At 36.1% G+C, this 23,202-nt stretch overlaps 1 protein-coding gene across 1 annotated transcript in view; it reads right to left on the bottom strand.

The window, feature by feature from the left end:
- LOC130012428 (mucin-5AC-like) overlaps nucleotides 1-22,973 on the bottom strand; it is a 539,248-nt gene extending 516,275 nt beyond the window's left edge. The window contains exons 1-3 of the mRNA XM_056100369.1: nucleotides 22,840-22,973; nucleotides 17,437-17,668; nucleotides 12,508-12,651 (exon numbers count right to left, since the gene is read on the bottom strand). The gene's annotated coding sequence lies outside the window, so the exon portion shown is untranslated. The remainder of the gene's footprint in view (nucleotides 1-12,507; nucleotides 12,652-17,436; nucleotides 17,669-22,839) is intronic.
- Nucleotides 22,974-23,202: the final 229 nt, after the last annotated feature.

Here is a 23,202-nt window from a genome sequence, read left to right as displayed (position 1 = left end):
ATAATAATAAGGAAGACCTTATTCGTCAAGTTGATAGAGACATATTTCAACAACTTAATAAAGTTTTAATCCCCAAATTTAGTGGTTCAAAGCTAGATTACCAACTTTTTAAAGATGCTTTCACAGAATGTATATACAAATCTTCAGTGTTCGAAATCATACAAAATGCTACACATTGTAACACCTGTATCGTCTAATAAGGGGTTTATAGCGCTAAAAACTATGCATATAGTTTAATTTCAAAACATTGTTTGATATTGATAAAAATTGTTTTGAAATTACAAAGATCGTTTAATTAGTACTATAGTTTAATTTAATGGTACACCGTTTAATTTCTCCGAGAGGGGTTTAGAAATGGCCAAAGCATTGACTTATCTTATGTGTTTATTTATTAGACGAGCAGTCCAATTTCCCGAGATGCGTTTAAAAATCAACACCTGTTAATTTATCTACGATGTTTAACTATTAGATGAATCGTTTATTTTCCCGCAAGCCGTTTATCCGATCGGTTCATTTTGATTACGATTATTTGCATATGAAGTGCTAATAAAAATGGTGAATATAAAAAAAAGCACATCCATAGATGCTCGCCTTACCGTGGTCATAGTATTATTATTAAATATCGCATCGAAACCCAGGAATAGATAGATGGTTTTCAGTCGGGCAATAGAGCTTCTTTGTCATCGTATTCGCCTTCCACAGCCAAACAGTAAAGCCAGAACTTATCATTCGGATTCCAGTCGGTTCAACACTCCTCGTCGTAATTGTATCGTATGTGATCAGAATCATACCCTTGGTGTTAATAACTGTAAGATGTTTAAATCGTTCACCGTACATCAGCGTTGGAATTGCGGTAAAGAGAGACGACTATGTTTTAGATGTCTAAGTCCTACTCATCCAGGTTGGAAGTGTCTTAATTCAAAGATATGTGCTGTTGACGGATGTCCCAAGAACCATCACTTTTTATTGCACGGAGGGGGATACTACACAAATAACGCTCCACAAGAATATGAGAATGCACGACAATCATCGTTTGTACAAGACAGTGCCACTTCGGTGAAACTGCCCAGCAAGCAAAATATGGACGATGCACGTTGTCATTATCCAACCGTGCATACTTGTACGCAATTTAACGAACAGGACAGAATAGCTATAGTTTAAACAATATTTTATTCGTTTGAAAAGGATTGAACAACAGGCAAAGCCTATATATGCGTATTATTCCAGTTATCCTTCAGAATGGTAATATAAAGCTTTCATGCAACGCATTGTTGGATGAATGTTCAACCGATAGCTTCATTATTGAAAATATCGCTGCAGAATTAGGACTTCAGGGAAACTTAAAGCAACTGAATGTCAGTGTTTTAGGGGGAAAAAAGGACAAACTTGATACGACAAGCGTTAGGGTTAATCTTAGTAGTATCGACGATAGGTTGCATTTACAACTCGAGGCTTTTACAGTATCAAACGTCACTGGAGATATGAAAATAGTCGATTGGTTGAAACACTCGAATAACTGGCCTCATCTTCAAGGCATTCCGGTTCAAAGAGTAACCGGTCATCGACCAGAAGTTGGTCGTACGGGTGAGCCAATCACAAGACTCGCATCGTTAGGTTGGACATGTGTAGGCCCAGTAAGTTCATCGAATGACTTTAATCATGGAAATAGAACAATTCATTTCGCTCGTACATATTTTATAAGTGATAACCAAGAGCCACATGTTGACCCATTACTTCGAAGCATGTGGGAATTACAATCCTCCGGGGTCGTGCCCAATGCTAAATCTCATTCCAAGTCGGAACAAGCGACTTGTTTGATGTCTTGCTTCGCTTTCGCAAAAGTCCTATCGCTGTAGCCGCAGATATAACTGAAATGTTCCTACAAATTAAGATTAAACCGGAAGACCGGAAGTTCCATAAATTTTTGTGGAGGGACTTAGTTCCAGATGGGCCTATAAAAGTATATCAATATAAGCGACTAGTATTTGGCAATTCCTCGTCGCCATATTTATCACAAGCCGTTGTTAGAGAACATTGTACATTGAACATTGATAAATATCCAGCTGGTGCTAACTCCGTTCTTAACTCAATGTACATCAATGATTTATTAGATAGTGTTGATGAAGTATCTACAGCCATAGAGTTGCGTCGAGAAATATCTGCAGTATTACTAAGTGCAGGGTTCCAGATTCATAAATGGTTATGTATTAGACGAAATACCAATTCAAGACCGTGTGGGTCATCTTTCGATTGAAGATAGCAGTTTACCTTCACTAAAGACTTTAGGCATTTTGTGAAATGCAGAGAGCCACGTTTTTACTTTCAAAATTCAAGAGCCTAATAATATAACTATAACTAAGAGACTTGTTGTAAGTCAAGCTGCGACTTTATTTAACCTATTAAGTTTTCTGTCGCCCTTTACTATACGGGCAAAAATCGGCATCTAAAAGACATGGATCCAAGGCCTTCATTGGGATGACGAATTACCTGAAGAATTAGCAAAGCCATGGGAGAAATGGTTTCGCGAACTACCTCGACTGAGGTATGCAGCGGCTGGTTTTTTACTTTGTGAATATGAAGATAGTAGCATTTCTGTTGTTTTGATCGTTGCTAAAACGCGTGTCGCACCATTAAAGGCCATTTTGATTCCTAAATTAGAATTATGTGGCGCTGTCTTAGGTCTTCGTCTAACTATTACAGCATGTGAAGCATTTCGAAAGACGAACTGACATTTTGGTGTGACAGCCAAAACGTTTTTATAATTGGTTGAAAGGCGAATCTCGTAGTTATAAGCCTTTTGTTTCGCATCAAGTCGGAGAGATTCACGAGAATTCAGATCCTAAACTTAATAGTGCTGATTTAGCAACCCGCGGGATATGTGCAGAAGATCTTATTTGAAGCCTGACTTTCTTCATGAAAATTCGTCGTCGTGGCCAGATGTTCCCATAGTGTCACGTTCTGTAGAGACCCAAGAAGAAGTTCATAGTCATTGTTCAAAAATCATTCGAAGCTGAAATCAGAGCTCTTCAAAAGAATAATCTAGTTCGTAATGACTCTAAATTGTTGTGTCTTAATCCCTGTTTGGATGAATCCATTTACTTTACGTGTTAAAGGTCGATTGGACAAAGCCGAACACTTAGCGTATGATACAAGATACCCAGTCATATTACCACCTAAGCATGATATTACTCGTCTTATCGTTAAATCTTATCATGATCGTGGAAATCATGAAACTGGTGTTTCGTATGTCTTGTCAGAACTTCGTTCCAAATATTGGATACTAGGACGCAAGGTAGTAAAGTCTGTTGGAGCATCGTGTAATAATAATAATAATAATAGTTTATTTTTATTAGGCGTTCTACACAATTCGTTTCAGAAACGCTTTACAAGAGTTAAAAGTTAAGTGATCGACATCATCACAAAAATCAAATAAAAATATAATGTATAAGATACCTATATAAATGATAATAAAAATAAAATAAAGTGAGATATAACATCAAATGAAAATGATGAGAGAAAAAGTGAGATATTTAAGTTAAAACATTAATTATTATAAAAGCCATACAATTATTATAAGGTACAAAGTAAAAATTCTAGGGTAAAAGTTGCCTGCTGAATAAATGGGTTTTAAGACCACACTTAAATGAACTTCGTTCCCTTTGCCGACGAAGATGTTGTGGGAGGTTATTCCATAGGAATGGCGCTATGGTTGAAAAGGCTCGCCATCCGTAATTTTTATTGGTATGTTTAGTGTCTGTTCTTATGAGAACGTTGAGTTCGGAATTATCAGATCTTAAGCCCGATCTTAATTTTAAGTCAGTGAAGGTCATAAATGATAGGAGTGATACTCTCTCAACAGTTTACTTCTGCTACTAAACGAGCTGCCGAATTTTGAATTGATTGTAGTCTGCCTAGTTGATAGTTGGGGATGCCAATAAGTAAGCTGTTGCAGTAGTCCAATTTACTAGTTACAAATGCATGAATAAGTTTCTCAGTTTCGAGGCGATTTAGTAGTGACCTCATTTTAGCAATTTTGTATAGTGAGTAAAATGCAGATCGGCACAGATGATTTACATGTGATTTCATGTGACCGTTGTCGTCAAATAGAATGCCTAGGTTTTGTACTGAAAACGATGGGCTTATATCCACCTCACCCATTTTCATAGTTTCCAGTTTTTCGGCTTCTTTCTTGAAGGAAGATTTAAAATGGACCACTTTTGTTTTTTCATCGTTTAAGATCAGAAGGTTTGATTTCATCCATTGTCTGATCTCCTGTAGACATGTCTTCATAATGGGAGGCACATCTGATGGTTTATTACAGACCATATATAACTGGGAATCGTCAGCATATTGCATACATTCAAGGGCATGACGTATAAATATTTCTTCTAGTGGGGTAGTGTACAGAGTACGCCAAAAATTAATTTGATCCGCACACCACAGTTTGACTTCGGCCTGTGAGGTATGACCTAAACCAGTTCAAGGCAGTGCCAGTTACCCCAAAACGACACTCTAGGTGTTTCAACAGTACCGTGTGATCTAACGTATCAAATGCGGCTGAGAGATCAAGCATCACCAACAGAACATCCTTTTTGGAATTGAGGGCAGTCATTATATCATTCTGTACTTTAACTAAAGCAGTCTCTGTACTATGATGTGGTCTATATGCAGACTGGTATTTACCAAGTAGATTATTTTTTGAGAGATAGGCACTTAACTGATTGACAACGATTCGTTCCAGTGTCTTGGACAGGAATCCAAGATTTGACACAGGCCTGTAGTTTTTCAACTCGTTTTGATCCAATCCTGTTTTCTTTAGTAAAGGTTTTACACTTGAATGCCTGTGGCACAATTCCAGACTGTAGAGATGAATTAAACAGACTGGCAAGAGATGATGCCAATTCATTCAGGCAGTCTTTTAGTAGTTGTGTTGGTAATGGATCGAGGGAGCATGACTTGGAAGGTGAGCTTCAATAATTTGTATTATATCCTTGGTAGTTACAAGTTGAAATTGGCTAAAAGTCTGATCACAACCACTGGTTGACATACACAATACTAGCTTATTCTCTTGTCTCAAACGTCTGACTTTTTCAATGAAAAAATCAGCAAATGCATCACATACCTGATCTTGTGGAATATTGGTGGGTATTACAGTTATACCCATGCTTTTACCAATAGATAATTGGTCGATAATTCTAAAGAACCCTTTGGTATCTGCTTCCTGTATTCTTTCTTTGTGGTAGTTTTGCTTAGTTTTATTGACCTCACGAAAATAATTATATCTCTTGGATATAAATATTTCATGATGTACTTTAAGTCCTGATGCATACCACTTTCTCTCACACTGACGCACCTCCTGTCTTAGGTGTACTAATTCTTTACAATACCAGGGAGCTCGAGGTTTGTCGATGATTGTTTTCGTTACCATTGGTGCTAGCTCGTTTAATATGTTGTTGATTATCAACATATACTCATTATATTTAGACTCAGTGTTATCCTGTTCATGTAAGTCATCTTGGAACCGTTGGGTTATATGTTCTTTAAATTCAGGAATATTTACTGACTTAAGTTTTCGAAACGTTACAATTCTAGCTTTGTTTGGTGGACGAGATATGCTTAATCCAAACTGTACAAGACAGTGATCAGAAGGCAGATCATTCTTGACGCAAACCTCACAGATTATTTCATCGGAAGATCGAGTGATTATTAAATCCAGAATATGCCCTTTGTCATGCGTGGAAGACTTCACATGCTGTTGGAGACCCCACAGATCCAGTGTTTCCAGAAATTGTTTTACATACCTATCGTCACAGTTATCTACATGTAGATTAAAATCACCACAGAGTACTAAATAGCCTGGTAGGGTGTTTAAAGATTCAAGTAAAACTGAAAATTCATCTAAAAAATCCTTTTTCGTTGAAGTGTTTTTATTTGATTCTGGCGGTCTGTAAATTGTCTATACAACTACCACACCTAAACACTACTTCAAGACACTGAAATGATCGAAAATTATGTTCGCGTTTATTGTTTATTAATAGGTTACATCTTGCCCGTATCCCTACACCCCCTCCTCTTCGGCTAAAACAAGACACTTGGTAAAAAATGAAATCACTGATGGATGTACTAATCTCAGGAATGATAGGATCATTTTTACCAGTTAACCAGGTTTCTGTTAATGAGTGTAAGTGTCAAAGAAATAAGCCGGCTCAACAAATTATGGACCCGTTACCGATTACGAGACACGGTACACCGTTACGTGCTTTTTCGAGAGTATGGTTAGATTACGGAGGGCCATTTCTAACTAAACATGGCCGTGGGAGAATCCACACTAAACGTTATTTGTGTTTATTTTATTACCTGCCTTGCATCAAGGGCCGTTCACCTTGAGATGGCCTGGGGATTGGATACGGACAGCTTTCTTTCAGCCTTCTCAAGATTCGTTAGTCATTGAGGGAAACCGATTCAGGTACTATCTGACAATGGTACAAATTTTATTGGCGTCAATTGTGAGCTGAAAGAGCTTTTATCAGCCAGATGAAGCTAGAATTTGAAATTCGTTAGCCAATCGTCAAATTGAGTGGAAATTCAATCCGCAACTCTCGCCGCATTTCGGTGGTGTGTTTGAATCGATGATAAAGTCGACAAAAAGGGCAATAAAAGCTGTCATCGGTAATGCTGATATATCAGATGAAGAGCTAGAAACAGCATTCGTTAATGCCAAAGGTCTAATTAACTGGAGGCCATTGGGATATCAAGGAGACGATCCTCAGGATGACCCAGTTCTAACACCTAATCATTTTCTACATGGTCAAGTCGAAGGACAGTTCGCAGCAGAATCAGTGGACGAAACCACATTTAATCCCAGAAATCGTGGTAGACTTATTCAGGACTTAATTCGACAGTTTTGGCAACGGTGGTTGAAAGAAATCCTGCCCACTTTGAATGCCAGAAGAATGTGGAATATAGTTCATCGGGATTTCATCGTTGGTGATTTTGTGATTGTAATCGATCCACAGACACCACGTGGTAAATGGCCGCTTGGTCATATTGTTCGCACCTTCCCGGGAAGTGATAACCACATACGAGTTGTGGAAGTTAAAGTTGGAGAAAAGATCTATAAGCGCTCTATTAATCGTTTGTGGCCAATAGATGTGTTACGTATCGTGTGTAATAGAAACTAAATTTCCAGTCATTGAGTATTTGAACATTTTCATAGTCGAACTTTAGAATTAATATAAAGCTGCATGGCAACCATTGTTAGTCGGTGTTTGGAACTTTGTGTTCAATAAGTAGACAGTATTAGTAATAGTATTTTAATAGTTATATTATTAATTATCTTCATTTTGTCCATTCATTCATTATTTTACATTTTATTTTTTTTTATTGATGCTGGGTCACATCAAGGAGGGGGATGTGTTCAGAATGACTGTCCATCGCAGAGTTTTTATCTAAAAAATGTTGATACCTTTTTTGTATGTGACGTAGTCATGGCAACAGCCAGGGGTGACAATCTTTTAGCTGCCTGGAATAGGGGGGGGGGGAGTTAAAAATAGCTTTATACTCTAAGTCACACCCACTTTCCCTGTGAAACCGAAGACAATCGTGGACGGACGGACAGGGGCGACGACAATATACGTCCACATAAAAATGTGGCCGTATAAAAACGACAACTTCGGTGATTTCGGACTTTTCGCAGAAAGTTAAAGGCTCAATACCACTCTTGTTGTAACTGAATAATATGTCCCAGTCAGGGCTCGAAATTCGTTTTTTTCGATCGAAGGCCATTACTATATCATCGGTAGACCTGGGTAAAATATCGATAGTGTCGATAAGATATGCCAAAAAGCACTATCGAGTACCGGTATCGTTCTCTTCGACTCGTCTATTTTTCGTGCATGCGTTGGAGTCGACTCGATGTTTTCTGTGACTTAATCCTTCGTATATATATATATATATATATATATATATATATATATATATATATATATAATAATACAATAGCCTACATCGGTCACTTTATATTTACTTCAAAGTCTCAATCTCAATGTATCTTTTTATAAAAAAAATGTTAAAATAAATTCACCCACATTTAAACAATACTTTAGTTTGAAACAATAATCGCCATATCATGGAATTTTCTAAATTGGAGATACCCGGATGTGTAAATAATTCAGAGTTTTTCCCCTTTCAGAATTCGTCTGCTCATTATAAATGACATAGCAATGATGGTTGACAAAAACGTTTGTATTTCTTCTTTCGGAATCAAGGCTGTATTTTTTTAATAATATACTATTCAAAAAAAGTAGGGGATATTTGATTTTGGGGGCATAATACTAAAATATGCAAATGACTACGAAAAAAGTCACTATAGAACCTAACAGAAGAAACATTTCCAGTTACATGTGACGCCCAAACGCACCAGACGTAGGAGGGTGTGGCGTCGTCGAAACGAGCGCTTCCAAGACGTTAACGTCATCAGACATGATCGATTTGGGGGTGGTTCTGTTATGGTGTGGGGAGGCATCACTGTTGCTGGAAGAACGGCTTTACATGTTGTTGCAGGGCGTGTTACAGGCCAGTACTACCGGGACAACATCTTGGCAGTCCATGTTGTGCCGTTCGCACGACGTCATGGCCGCCGTTTCATCTTCCAGGATGACAACGCAAGATGTCACAGGGCCAGGATCGTTACAGGTTAACTCCAACAACAGAACATCACCACATTACCTTGGCCAGCACTGAGTCCCGACCTCTCCCCCATCGAGCATGTCTGGGACATGCTTGGACAGAGGTTACGTCAACGTCAACAACGTCCTGCCAATTTCCAAGAACTTGCTGCTGCGTTGCAACAGGAATGGGACAATCTGGACCAAAATGACCTTAGACGTCTCATTAGGAGTATGCCACGTCGGATCAATGCTTGTTTGGCAAACAGAGGAGGATTTACCCGTTACTGACTTGGTTGTGATGCTGTGGTAACTTTGCTGTTTGACCCCGGGTATCATTTTACCCTTATAATGGTCAGTCTGTGCCTTACTTAGTCTAACGATCATTTGGAATAAATCGATGAATGTGAACTTCATTTCATTTTGTCATTTGTTTCTTCGTCAGTTTCATTAGGTGACTTTAATAACACTTAAAAATCAAATATCCCCTACTTTTTTTGAATAGTATAATAAACAATTTACGCATTCGTGATAACAAGCTCTTTAGGCACATTTTCTTTAGTTTTTGCACACGAATCAACAACGATTTGTCCACCATGTTGGTATTTGTCGCGCTCACGTACGCAATGTTTTGAATCGACTCGTGCTCATTTTATTTTGGTTCCTGCACATACATAGGCCTATCAATGGTATTTCGTCATTCAGAACCAAAGCTACATTATTTAAAAATAAAGAACAATTTATACATAATATGAAACAGTTTATTATTAATTAAACGAACAAAAACATCTATCGGAGTATCACAACATCGTATGGTTTGACTTTAAAACACGTAATCGGCGACCATACATGGCCATGGATAGTTAAAAATCGGCCACAAATCTGCGGCCAAATTCTAAAATTCGAAGGCCATTGCCGCCGGCAGTGTCGAGCCCTGGTCCCAATCTTTATTCTAGTAAACAAACTGCACTATTTTACAATATTCCAATTAATTGATGATACAAATTTCATCTTAACACACCTAATTTAAAAAAAATGGAAAAATTCAACTAAATGATTTGAAAAGCCTGACGTAAAGCTTTTCAAATGTGACTTGGATTTAAAAATAAGTAAAATAGGATTTAATGGATAATTCACACAACAGGTAAGACACTAACACATCTAGTACTTAGAATAAGGCTATTTTTTATTTTCTGGAGCTGTCAAGCCAGCAAGAGTGTTATTGTCCCTTTAAAAATAGCTTTATACTCTAAGTCACACCCACTTTCCCTGTGAAACCGAAGACAATCGTGGACGGACGGACAGGAGCGACGACAATATATGTCCACATGAAAATGTGGGCGTATAAAAACGACAACTTCGGTGATGTCGGACTTTTCGCAAAATTTCCCAGAAAGTTCAAAATAGTTTTATACTCTAAGTCACACCCACTTTCCCTGTGAAACCAAAGACATCGTATCGATCCGACAAGTAGTTTCTAAAATACAATCAAATTGGAAAAAAAAATAATAAGAAGAATAATCGAAACAAAAACAATAGTGTTTCACACAAGCTATGCAGTACGCAGTGTGAAACCCTAATAATTTTAACAAAAACAATAGTGTTTCACACAAACTACGCAGTATGAAACCCTTATAATTTTAAAGATAGGTTGCCAGGCAACGAAACATACGCCCACAGCAGCTATATCGTCCCAGCAGTCAACAAGAGTTGTCGCATATTTTTACTTTTTTCGGCAATGAAACATTTATAATACATTAAAATCTGATTAAGAGTAACAATTCATTAAGTAATTATCAGAAAACCATTAGAATTTGTTTGGTTTTTATAAAGTTCTGCCCCATGCTAACACTTAGTATACAAAACTTTTAATATCATGGATTTAGCTGTTCAAGTCATAAAGATTCATTGATAATCAATATACTTGTTCGTCTCAAGACCTTAAAGTAGCTAAGTCTCTAACTCAATATAATCCAAAATCTTCAACATTGAAAACACAAATTATTTGTCAATTTAAATCAACAATGATGCTGTGATCTTACCGGAAAAAGATGGGCTTCTGATATCCAATATTTAAGACAAAATAAACATTTTACCATTGGTACACAAATCGTGTACCATAATGCGTTTCAGCCCCAGTTCTAGCAAGAGACTTGAGGAACAAGGCTAGACATATTGCACCAAACCAAGCGGCGTATGTAGACTGGAATAACCAGGCGCTAGAAATTTGCATTCGATTGAGACTGCTGGCTTATTTCGCGGAACATAACTGATTTGAAATTAGAGTAAAAACGGAAACCATTGAATGTATATCAGTTTATATACATTCATATTACAGTATTATGAGTTGCGATCCACTTATGTCAATTTCTAGGTCCCAAATGTTAGCGATTTAGCTCCTTTAAACTCTGTGTATCAATCTGAAGTCAATAGGATGATAACTTTAGCCTCTAGAGCGTCCACAAGATTTTTTAAAGTGATCAAGGGCAATAACTCTGGCAGTAATTATCGGAAATCGCTGAAAATCAATAGGCTTCTTCGTCTCATGACCTTTTAAAACACTGTGTATAAATTTAAAGTCAATCGGATATTAACTTTATCCTCTTGAGCGTCCACAAGCAATTGTGGACGCCAGACGGACGTGGGCAACAACAATATATGACCACATTTCAATGTGGGCGTATAACAAAAACAATAGTATGCAGTATGAAAGCTTAATTTATTTCCACAGCAACACAAAATTATTCTGAGAATTTTCTAATTAGCAAAAGGCATAAGTAGGGTGACCCATGCACGTACAGAAAGTTGGTCTCGGCACGGCCTATGTACATGCTTTTGTGTCTTATCTTGAAGTGATTTCTCGCATACACTACGCACTCAGCGGTAGAGTCTATGATACTATAAATAGCCATCGCACGTGCAATTCTCTACACTTCTATCAACTATTACAGCCGTAAAAAATCTATTGTTGATGATTCTGAATAGCAGTAATATTTAGCTTATTGGTTATTACAGCAGCTTTAGAAATTATGTTCGTTTATTTTTCAAATTGGTATATCATTAACTGTACCATTAGGAGCTATATTTTGTTTTAGTACAAATAATATCTCTGAAATACTCGGGTTAGCCAAGAATATGATACTAGCAGTAGTTTCATTTTACTTTTACAAGGTTCTTAAAACAATTGTTGAGTTGCCTAACGTGCGTGTTTCTAAATTCAATTTTTTGTTCCAAGTAGTCTTGATTATCCCGGCCTATTAATCAAACATAGAATGATTTGTAGACTGGTTAAGCGAGAATACTTTCACAACAAGAGCACGTAACCTATTTTTTACTCACACGTGCTCGGATGTTATGGGCGACACTCGGAACCATTTTCAGTGTATTATTTATGGATGATTAAATGGTCATAGCTTATTAAGTACAGCATGACCGTTTACTTAGTGACTATAACTGTTTGAAACTGATTTAAGGCTTGGTGTATATATAGATATTGTGGTGTAATTGTCGAGATATTTGGAGATATTTATATATGGTGGGTAACCCTAGCATAAGATGCGCTAGTGGTATAAGGGTTCAATTACATGGTTTCTGTGATATGGTTTGGAATAATAGTTGCATACCAAAAATTCGTTCCCATGGAAATGCAAACATTATCAAACGGATAATATTCTTTTTGGAGAAAGGGTCAAGTACTATTATAGACTGATGTGTGTATAAAATTTTGTAAAGATGTTTTGAGAGGTTAACAAGATACATGCATGCTCTAGAAACAAAACCCGGAAAGACAGACATCATACGGAACATACTTCATTAGATGTGGAATAATAAATGCAAGTACCTTTGATTTTGGTTATGAGTGCAGCGGCAGAAGAGAAGAGATCTGTTGAATGGAGAGCTGGGTAACCTTGTAAAACATTCTTTAAGATACATAGTACATCACCAAGTCTTTCATGCGCTGCAACTTTAGCTTCATCACCATTTTCTATACATTAAATTTTGTTACAATATGCAAGTAATAATGTAGTTATGTCACCAAGGTAACGTTAACAAGCCAACCCCGAGCCTCAATCCAAAAAACAAAAAATGACATGAAATGGGTTTAGTGTCCTACTCCAAAACAATCTGATTAAAATTCAGGTCTATATTTTTTCGTTTCATCTTTTTATACGTTCGATGGCCTCTACTACATGAAGATCTGACCTTATGACGTCAGAAATTTGATTAACCAATCGGTGTTGATGTTTCTAGAGGGTTACCCACAGTTCCGTGCACCTCACACCAGAAACTTGCCGAAACAGGCCGCTTCGTTGGCTTATCCCTCACATCATCCAGAAAGTGGGTTATATAACAACTCTTCCAGATCCTAGTGTAGTATTAGTAAGGACAATTAAAACGAAATTCTGAACTATAAAAGACGAAACAAAAGAGGATCTGTGCTTTAATCAGACTGACTCCAAAATATACAGCTGACATTCAAGGTATTGATGTATCAGGTAATGAAACTATACGCGAAGTTTAACTATCACTCCTCAATTAGAACTGGAGTTATCATGTTCCATAGTATTGACAAATCGAAATGCTTACCCCTACTATGCCTCAGCCAGAAATGCTGATCAAGTCGAGACATTCACCAAATGAACATCTACACCAAGTTTGAACATTCTCCCTAGTTAGAAGTACATGTAGAGATATTTTGTCCATGTGGACAGATAGACAAACAAACCCATTTTAAGGCCATATAAAAAAAATATTCTTATGCATCACTTCAAAAGGGCCTCAAGACCTGTTCTTGTTTTAAACCAGTGATTGCCAGGCAAGACACGCCCAAATTTTGCAACAGATGGATAGAGAACAAGCTAAAAACAAAAGCGATTTTTCTACAATCAGGGGCAATAATCCACAAAGTTATGGTCTGAAATGCGCAAATATCGAAAGGCTCTGAGATCTTTAAGATACAAAGATATATTTTATGTTTCATCAAAATTGGATAAAAATTGTGACCTCCACAACCTTCGTATTACATACTTTTATACACTTTGCGTACAAAGAGCGGCCATTTTGTCGGGCAGTTATGTTTCAATTTTCCTGAAATTTGAATTCAACCTTCATAATGATGGAATGGTGATATATTTAAATGGTTTTTAAAAATGGTATGACACTATTTGCATACAAGGAGCCGCCATTTTTCAGGCAGTTTTGGTCCAATTTTCACGAAATTGAAACTCAACTGTGTTTAGCGTGTAACGGTGATAAATTTAAATGTTTTTTTTTAAATTGGATAAAAATTACGACCTCTAGAGGGTCCACAAGCTAAAAACATGATTTTTCGTATAATCAGGGTCTATAATCCAGAAAGGTATTGTCTCAAATGTTTAAACATCAAAAGGGACTGAGATCTTTAGGATATAAAGAGATATTTCAAGATAGGATAAAAGTTGTGACCTCCACAATCATCGTATTACATACTTTTACACAATTTGCGTACAAAGAGCGACCATTTTGTCCGGTAGTTACGTTTCAATTTTCCCAAAATTCAACTTCAACCTTCATTATGGTGGAATGGTGATATATTTAAATGGTTTTTAAAATCGGATAAAAAATTGTGACCTCTAGAGAATCTGCCAAATAAAAAAACACGATTTTTCATACAATCAGGTGCCGTAATCCAGATCTTACGGTCTAATATGCGCGGATGTCGAAAGGAATCCAGATCTTTGCAACATAAACATATATTTTAAGTTTCATCAAAATTTGATAACAATTGTGACTTCTAGAGTGTCCACAACCTTGGTATGACATACTTCTAGTACACAATTTGCGTACAAGGAGCTGCTATTTTTCAGGCAGTTTTGGTCCAATTTAAACATTTTTTTAAAATTGGATAAAAAATTGTGACCTCTTAAGGGTCCACAAGCTAAAAACATGATATTTCGTACAAACCGGGGACATGGGCCATAATCCAGGATGTTACAGTCCAATATGCGCAAATATCAAAAGGAACCACAATCTTTAGATTATAAACATAGGCCTACATTTCAAGTTTCATCAAAATAGGATAACCAGTGGCTGCCAGTCAAGATACGCCCACATTTTGCAAGAGATATAAAACAAGCTAAAAAAAGAAAAGCGATTTTGCATACAATCAGGGGCCATAATCCAGGAAGTTATGGTCTGAAATGTGGGAATATCGAAATGGACTAAGATATTTGGGATATAAAGATATATTTCAAGTTTCCACAAAATCGGATAAAAATTGTGACTTCTAGAGAGCCCACAACCTTGGTATTACATACTTTTACACTATTTGCGTTCAAACTCAGCCATCATCAGGGTTTAACGGTGATATATTCAAATGTTTTTTTTTAATCGGATAAAAATTGTGACCTCTTGACAGTGATGGCATTTCAAAATTTTTTCTTGTCGGACATTTTACCGAAAATGTCTGGAATATACAGGCAAAATCCCATCACTGCCTATAGAGGAGGCACAAGCTAAAAACGTGATTTTTTTCATACAATCTAATTCAGGACGTTACGATCCGATATGCAAGAAATCGAAAGGAACCAAGATCTTCGGGTTATAAGCTAAAAACGTGATTTTTCATACAATCAGGGGCCAAAATCCAAGAAGATACGGTCCGATACATGCCAATATCGAAAGGAACCAAAATCTTTATATTATAAACATCATCAAAATCAGACGAAAATTGTGACTTCTAGAGTGTCCACAAGCTAAAAACGTGATTTTTCGTACAATCAGGGGCCATAATCCATGAAGTTTTGATCTGATACACGCCAATATCAAAAGGAACCGAGATCTTTTGGCGATAAACCTATATTTCAAGTTTCGTCAAAATCGGATAAGAATTGTGACCTGTAGAGTGTCCACAGACAAATTGTGGATGGACAGATGTCCAGGCAGACAGGAGCAACAACAATATGCGTCCACATGAAAGTGTGGGCGTGTAAACAATATAAATAATCCTGCAACACTTAGAAAAGAGCCTCACGACCTGTTTATATTAAAACACAAAAAAAAAAACTCCCTTCCACAAGGATTGTCTGAGAACCAGAATATTTTTTTTTGTATCCCCTAATAGTCACTTGGAAAAGTGGGGAACAAACATTTAGTCACACTCAAAATTTATGCTGTGAGTCGTTATAAACGAATCTACTCGACTGTACAGAGTATTTTGTATTCTTTTAGTGCACAATGGACCGTGGTGGTGACCGATTACATCGATATTAATGAGGGTGTATTAAATTAATTTAAAACTTTGGTTACTGAGACGACACATGCAAAGATAGTTGAGGAGCATTTTGCCTGAACAAAGGCGTTTCTGTCTCATATTCTTCAAATTCCAACTGTCAAAGACTCTTTTATCATCACACCAGTGTTTATTTAGGCAAACCTCAGTTTTCTGCCCCTTGATGCAGTTGCTAATGCTGCCCAAAGTTGGAACCTAGCTTGAAAGATAGGTTGCCAGGCAACGAAACATACGCCCACAGCAACTAAATCGTATGGGCAGTCAACAAGGGAGTCAACAAGGGTTGTCGCATATTTTTACTTTTTTCGGTAATGAAACATTTATAATACACTAAAATCTGATTAAGAGCAACAACTCACGAAGTAATTATCAGAAAACTATTAGAATTTGTTTGGTTTTTATAAAGTTCTGCCCCATGCTAACGTTTTGTATGAAATCAAAATACTTGTTCGTCTCAAGATCTTAAACTCGGTGTATCAATCTGAAGTCAATCAGATGATAACTTGATCCTTGATAGCGTCACAAGATTTTACAAAGTGATCAAGGGCCATAACTTTGGCAGTAATTATCGGAAATCGTTGAAAATCAATAGGAATCTTCGTCTCATGACCTCAAACACTGTGTATAAATTTAAACTCAATCAGATATTAACTTTAGCCTCTAGAGCATCCACAAGATTTTTTGAAGTGATCAAGGCCATAACTCTGGCAGTAATTATCGGAAATTGCCGAAAATCAATAGGCTTCATCGTCTCATGACCCTAAACACTGTGTATAAAGATTTATCAAAGTGATCAAGGGCCATAACTCTGACAGCAAATATTGGAAATCGCTGAAAATCAATAGGCTTCTTCATCTCATGACCTGTGTATAAATTTAAAGTCAATCGGATATTAACTTTGGCTTCTAGAGCACCCACAAGATTTTTTATAGTGATCAAGGGCCATAAATCTGTCAGTAATTATCAGAAATCGCAAAAAATCAATAGGCTTCTTCATATCATGACCTTAAACACTGTGTATAAATTTAAAGTCAATCGGATATTAACTTTGGCCTTTAGAGCAGCCACAAGATTTTTTGAAGTGATCAAGGACCATAACTCTGGCAGTAATTATCGGGAATCATTGAAAATCAATAGGCTTCTTCGTCTCATGACCTCAAACACTGTGTATAAATTTAAGGTCAATTGGATATTAACTTTGGCCTCTAGAGCGTCCACAAGATTTTTCAAAGTGATCAAGGGCCATAACTCTGGCAGTAAATATCGAAAATCACTGAAAATCAACAGGCTTCTTTGTCTCATGACCTCAAACACTGTGTATAAATTTAAAGTTAATCTGATATTAACTTTTGCCTCTAGAGCGTCCACAATCCTGATGGTTATTATCAAATCAAACTGGTATTTAAACATCTGTGAAATATTAATATTTCTTTTTAACCTGTGAAACTGGAATGTCCAGTGCCTGAGTACACAGACCTGTATTAAAATAAGAATTCTCACCTATTTTCTCAGTAAAAGTTGCTTTTAGTTTTGCCAATGCATCTGAGAAGTTTTTGACATTTTGTGTTAAGGCAATAATGTCATCTTGATCCATTATGAGAGGAGTTGTAGGACCACCCTTCATAGAGCCTAAAGATGAACTTTTTGTTACTTTCTGTGTACCAGGCATCTCTGGGATTAACAAATCCAAACAATTTGTGTGATCTTCATATTCTTCATTTGATACACATGTCTATGATTACAAAATTGAATAATCAATATACACATAATTATAATATGAATCGTTGTGAAGCTAAATCAGAGAGATTTTGATTTGAATTATTTGTCAATTTAAATTAACATTGATGCTGTGATCTTACCGGGAATACATGAGCTTCCAATATCCAATATTTAAGACAAAATAAACCTTTTACCATTGGTACACGAATCGTGTACCATAACGCATTTCAGCGCCATTTGTAACAAGGGATTCAAAGAACGAGGCTAGACATATTCAACAAGTCATGTCAAACAGAGACGCAAACTCTTATCTAGAGAGCATGCCCAATAAATACTATCAGTGTAGAATGGAATAACCAGACACTAGAGATTGCCATTCGATGAGACTTCTGGCATATTTCGCCTAACATAACTGATTTGAAATTAGAGTAAAAACAGAAACGATTGAAATTTAAGAATGTAAATCAGTTTATATACATTCATATATTACATTATTATAATCTATTGCGACCCATTTGTCTTGTGTCAATTTCTAGACCCCAAATATTATCGATTTAATTAGCTTCTTTAAATTGACAAATAATTTGTGTTTTCAACCTGGAAAGCTTTGGATGATATTGAGTTAAGAGACTTTGCATTGCTACTATTCGTGTGGACGAGTTAAGGCATTCTAGACCGGGAGCCAAGGGGGTCAACCTAGCTGAAAAGTGTACCAATTTTCTCTTATATGGTATCAATGTATGTATATCTGGTATCATCAGAATGTAAGTCTGCCGGGTTTCTGGTGGTGGGTGTGGTATTCCACGCCCTAAATGCCATGATCCCCAACTAGGCTAGATTATAGTGTTGTGCGGTTTTTAAATTTTCTTTCAGTTTCGGTTTTCATTTTTTCTGGGGCAAAAAAACTCATTTTCGGTTTTCGGTTTTTTTATTCATTGAAACACTGTATTATGAATGTACTGATTTATGGTTATCTTATATGAATACTTTGAAGCTAGAAAAAATATAAAACATATTGATGTAAATTTTTAAACAACAAGTTTTTTTACTGTTATATGACTTTAATTATGACTAGTAAAAACAAAGTTACTGTAAAAAAAAAGATCTGACAAACTTTGTCAAACAAGTTACACAACACCATAATAATAAATTAACATAACAATAATAAATTAACACTAGAACTGCGACACAGTAAACACGGGTTTCACTGGTGCCCCGTTACCCTTGAACATATGTCACTTCTGGTACTGATGAAACCATTCAACAGGTTTCCATGTAAGCATTTCACACATCAAATAAAATGTACGCAGAATCAACCAAATCCGGCAATATCAATTCATTGTATACATTTGTTACATGTAAGTGATCCTGACAAAATTACATTACTTCCGGTGATAATGAAAATTCTAAATTAGTTTCATGAAATCATAAATGGCATAAGGCATCACATGGTGAAATTTTTTATGTAAATCGAATAATAATTGCCACTTTTATAGAACAAAAACCTTGAAAAGTGACCTGTAGAATATCGTCTATTTCTCTGCAACCGTACAAGTTAGAAACCATTTTTTGGTATCTGTATGATTGTGTGGGTATAATCTATTTGTTGATTGGAATCAAATATCATAATTTTAAAAACAACACAAACCAGACTCATTTGAATAAAATATCTGTTTTGAAGGCTTTAAATACAGTTATTGCCAAAATGACGTTACTTCCGGTGACAGAAAAAGTGTTAAATTACTTGTATAAAATCGTAAATTGCATTAGGTATCCCACACTGGAAATTTTATGAAAATTGAATAATAATTGACACTATTATGGACCAAAAACCTTGAAAAGTTACCTGTTGAAAATCGTCTATTTCTCTGCAACTGAACAAGTTAGAAACCATTTTGTCATATCTATATGATCGTATGGGTTCATTCTATTAGTTGATTGGAATCAAATATCAAAATTTTAAACAAATAACAAATTTTTACAAATACGACTTGTTTGAATAAATTACTGGTTTGAAGGCTATAAATACATTTTTTGCCCAAATTACGTCATTTCCGGTGACATTGAAAATGTTAAATTGGTTTGACCTAGTTAAAATTGACATTACGCATCATATGGTGTCACTTTTATGAAAATCCAATAATAATTGACACTTTTACAGGCAAAATAGCGTAAACGGGGACTCAAGCAAAATTGCCCATTTCTCGGCAACTGCTTATATTACAAACTAATTTTCACATACATTCTCTTCGTATGGATTATTGCTACTAGTTTATGAAAGTTGCGAAAAAATATATTAAAATATGAAAAGCCTGAATGGGTTGTAAATGGCTCATTTTTTCACCTTTAAATCGAAATTACCCGAAAACGAAATCGAAATTAAAAAAAGTGAGTCCGATGTTTTCTGCGCCTTTACAGGGCACACCCTTTCAGTCATACCAGATTTGAAAAAAATAATATTTGCTTTCAAAAAGTGGTACCGAACTCTCAAAATTGTAGTTTTTGCTAAATTTACGTCACTTCCATTGCCGAAAGGCAATTTTTCCGGTTACAAAAAAAATGACATTTTGAATCACGGAGCATATGAACTTTGTTTTATACAAATCGAACAATAAATAATTAATCCAGGACTGAAAAACTGAATTAGCCAATGGGGGCCAAGGAAAAATACGGTGGCAAAAAATGTTGCCATTTTTGGTCAAATCAGATGACTCTTTAACCCTAAGTAAATTACCACATAAAAATATTCATTAATAAAAAAGTTTTTTGTAAAAATTTGGCGCCTAATATCTCCTAAGATTCGTCGAAAATAAAAAATCCAAAGAACTGTAGCTATGTGCCTTGTCTCTGGCTATGTCAAAATGTATCAAATATTACAATCCGACAATTATTGATAACATTACGGCAAAATATCGAAAACGACAACTTCGGTGATTTCGGACATTTCGCATTGTCGCAGAACGTTGGAAATAGCTTTAAAATTTAAGTCAAACCCACTTTCCCAGTAAAACCAAAGACATCGAATCGATCCGACAAGTAGTTTCTGAGATATGCTCAAATGGAAAAATAATAATAATAATAATAACTAGAACTGCAATGCAGTAATGACGGGTTTCACCGGTGCCCCGTTACCCTTGAACATATGTCACTTCCGGTACCGATGAAACCATTAAACAGGTTTCCATTTAAGCATTGCACACATCACATAAAATGTACGCAGAATCAACCAAATCCGGCAATATCAATTCATTGTATACATTCATTACATGTAAGTGATCCTGACAACATTACATTACTTTCAGTGATAATGAAAATGTTAAATTAGTTTCATGAAATCAGAAATGGCATAAGGCATCACATGGTGAAAATTTTATGTAAATCGAATAATATTTGCCACTTTTATAGACCAAAATCCTTGAAAAGTGACTTGTAGAATATCGTCTATTTTTCTTCAACCGTACAAGTTAGAAACCATTTTTTGGTATTTGTATGATCGTGTGGGTTCAATCTATTTGTTGATTGGAATCAAATATCATAATTTTAAAAACAATACAAATCAGACTCATTTGAATAAAATATCTGTTTTGAAGGCTAAAAATACAGTTTTTGCCACAATGACGTTACTTCCGGTAACAGTAAAAGTGTTAAATTACTTGTATGAAATCGTAAATGGCATTAGGTATCACACACAGGGAATTTTATGAAAATCGAATAATAATTGACACTTTTATGGACCAAAAAATTGAAAAGTTACCTGTTGAAAATCGTCTATTTCTCCGCAACTGAACAAGTTAGAAACCATTTTGTGATATCTATATGATCGTTTGGGTTCATTCTATTAGTTAATTGGAATCAAATATTAAAATTTTAAACAAATAACAAATAAGACTCATTTGAATAAATTACTGGTTTTGAAGGTTATAAATACAATTTTTGCCCAAATTACGTCCTTTCCGGTGACATTGACAATGTTAAATTGGTTTGACCTTGTTAAAATTGACATTACGCATCAAATGGTGTCACTTTTATGAAAATCAAATAATTGACTCTTATACAGGCAAACTAGCGTAAAAAGTGACTCGTACTCATACAAAATTGCCCATTTCTCGGCAACTGTTCATATTACAAATTAATTTTCACATACATTCTCTTCGTATGGATTATTGCTACTAGTTTATGAAAGTTGCGAAGAAATATTTTAAAATATGAAAAGCCTGAATGGGTTGTGAATAGCTCATTTTTTCACCTTTTCCGAAACGAAAAACGGGTAAATTAAAATTTAGGAATTTGGAAAAAATAACCGAAACGTACGGTTATTTTTTGTTTTATCGGTTCGGTTTTCGGTTTATATGTAAAAACTTAAAAATCAGCTAGCCTAGTTGGGGGAGTGGCATTTTGGGGCGTGTCTGTTAGGGGTAACCCACCGCACAAACTGTCTGGCAGTGGTCATTCATGACTCCTGTGGTGGTACTGAACAACTCCAAAGCTGTTTTAGGTGGTACAGATTTGAGCTAATCTAGCCTAGTTTGGTCTAAATATTAGATAACTCTTGTCAGGGATACACCACCACTACACAAATGTCTGGCAATTACATAGCTCTGTCAGGGGTACCCCACCACTAGAAATGTCTGTCAGAGTGTTTTTGTAATACCTGAAGATGTATGGTACACTGCAGTAAGATTTTCGTGTGGTACACTTTTGAGCTAATCTAGACTAGTTGGGGGGCATGGCATTGTGGGCGTGGAATACCCCACCCACCACCAGAAACCCTGCAGACTTACATTCTAATGATACCAGATATACATACATTGATACTTATAGGACAAAATTGGTACACTTTTCAGCTAGGTTAACCCCCTGGGCTCCTGCTCTATTCTGCTACAGTTCTATCAGAGATGGTAATTAATTTGACAATGAGATTTTGACGATCAAATTTAATACAATGCAGGACCAATCATTATATTATTAACCTAGCTAGTAGATCTATTATATAGCTTTATATGAACGAAGTAATGCTTTGTCAATGTTCTACTTCTAACCTGCTGATGATGTGTGTCAGTTCGACCGTCAGGCGAATCTACAAACTTTTGTCGGAGGGATTTCCCGATATTTCGAGCCAGTTTTCGTCCTTTGGACGACATCGCTTTAACTTATCAAGTGGTAAATTCATTGCACAAACCTCACCATTTAAAATCGTTTACCATGCAACGTATGGATAGACCTAAAATATAATTATGAAATAAAGTTTTCACATTCTTCCGACTGCACTTATTTCCGCCATGTTCTCTTGGCTGATGCGCGAGCAAGTCACGTGACTCATATCAGTCAAAACGTACACCATTTCTACGAGCCAGTTCTATAATCTATACGTAAACCTCGCCACAGTACGAGAAAGTTAAATGCGTGTTTTCAGTTACATATTCTTGAAGTAATGGCCCGAGAAATCCCTCTGTCATCTGTGGCCTTGCTGGATTGATTTATCCATTCTTCCCGTTCAATCAAATCTATCCCAAGTAGGTTAAAGCAACATGACAGTCCTTCGTTTAA

This window comes from Patella vulgata, chromosome 4 (genome assembly GCF_932274485.2).
Source record: "Patella vulgata chromosome 4, xgPatVulg1.2, whole genome shotgun sequence".
Taxonomy (NCBI): domain Eukaryota; kingdom Metazoa; phylum Mollusca; class Gastropoda; family Patellidae; genus Patella; species Patella vulgata.
This window is presented reverse-complemented; position numbering and strand designations above follow the sequence as displayed.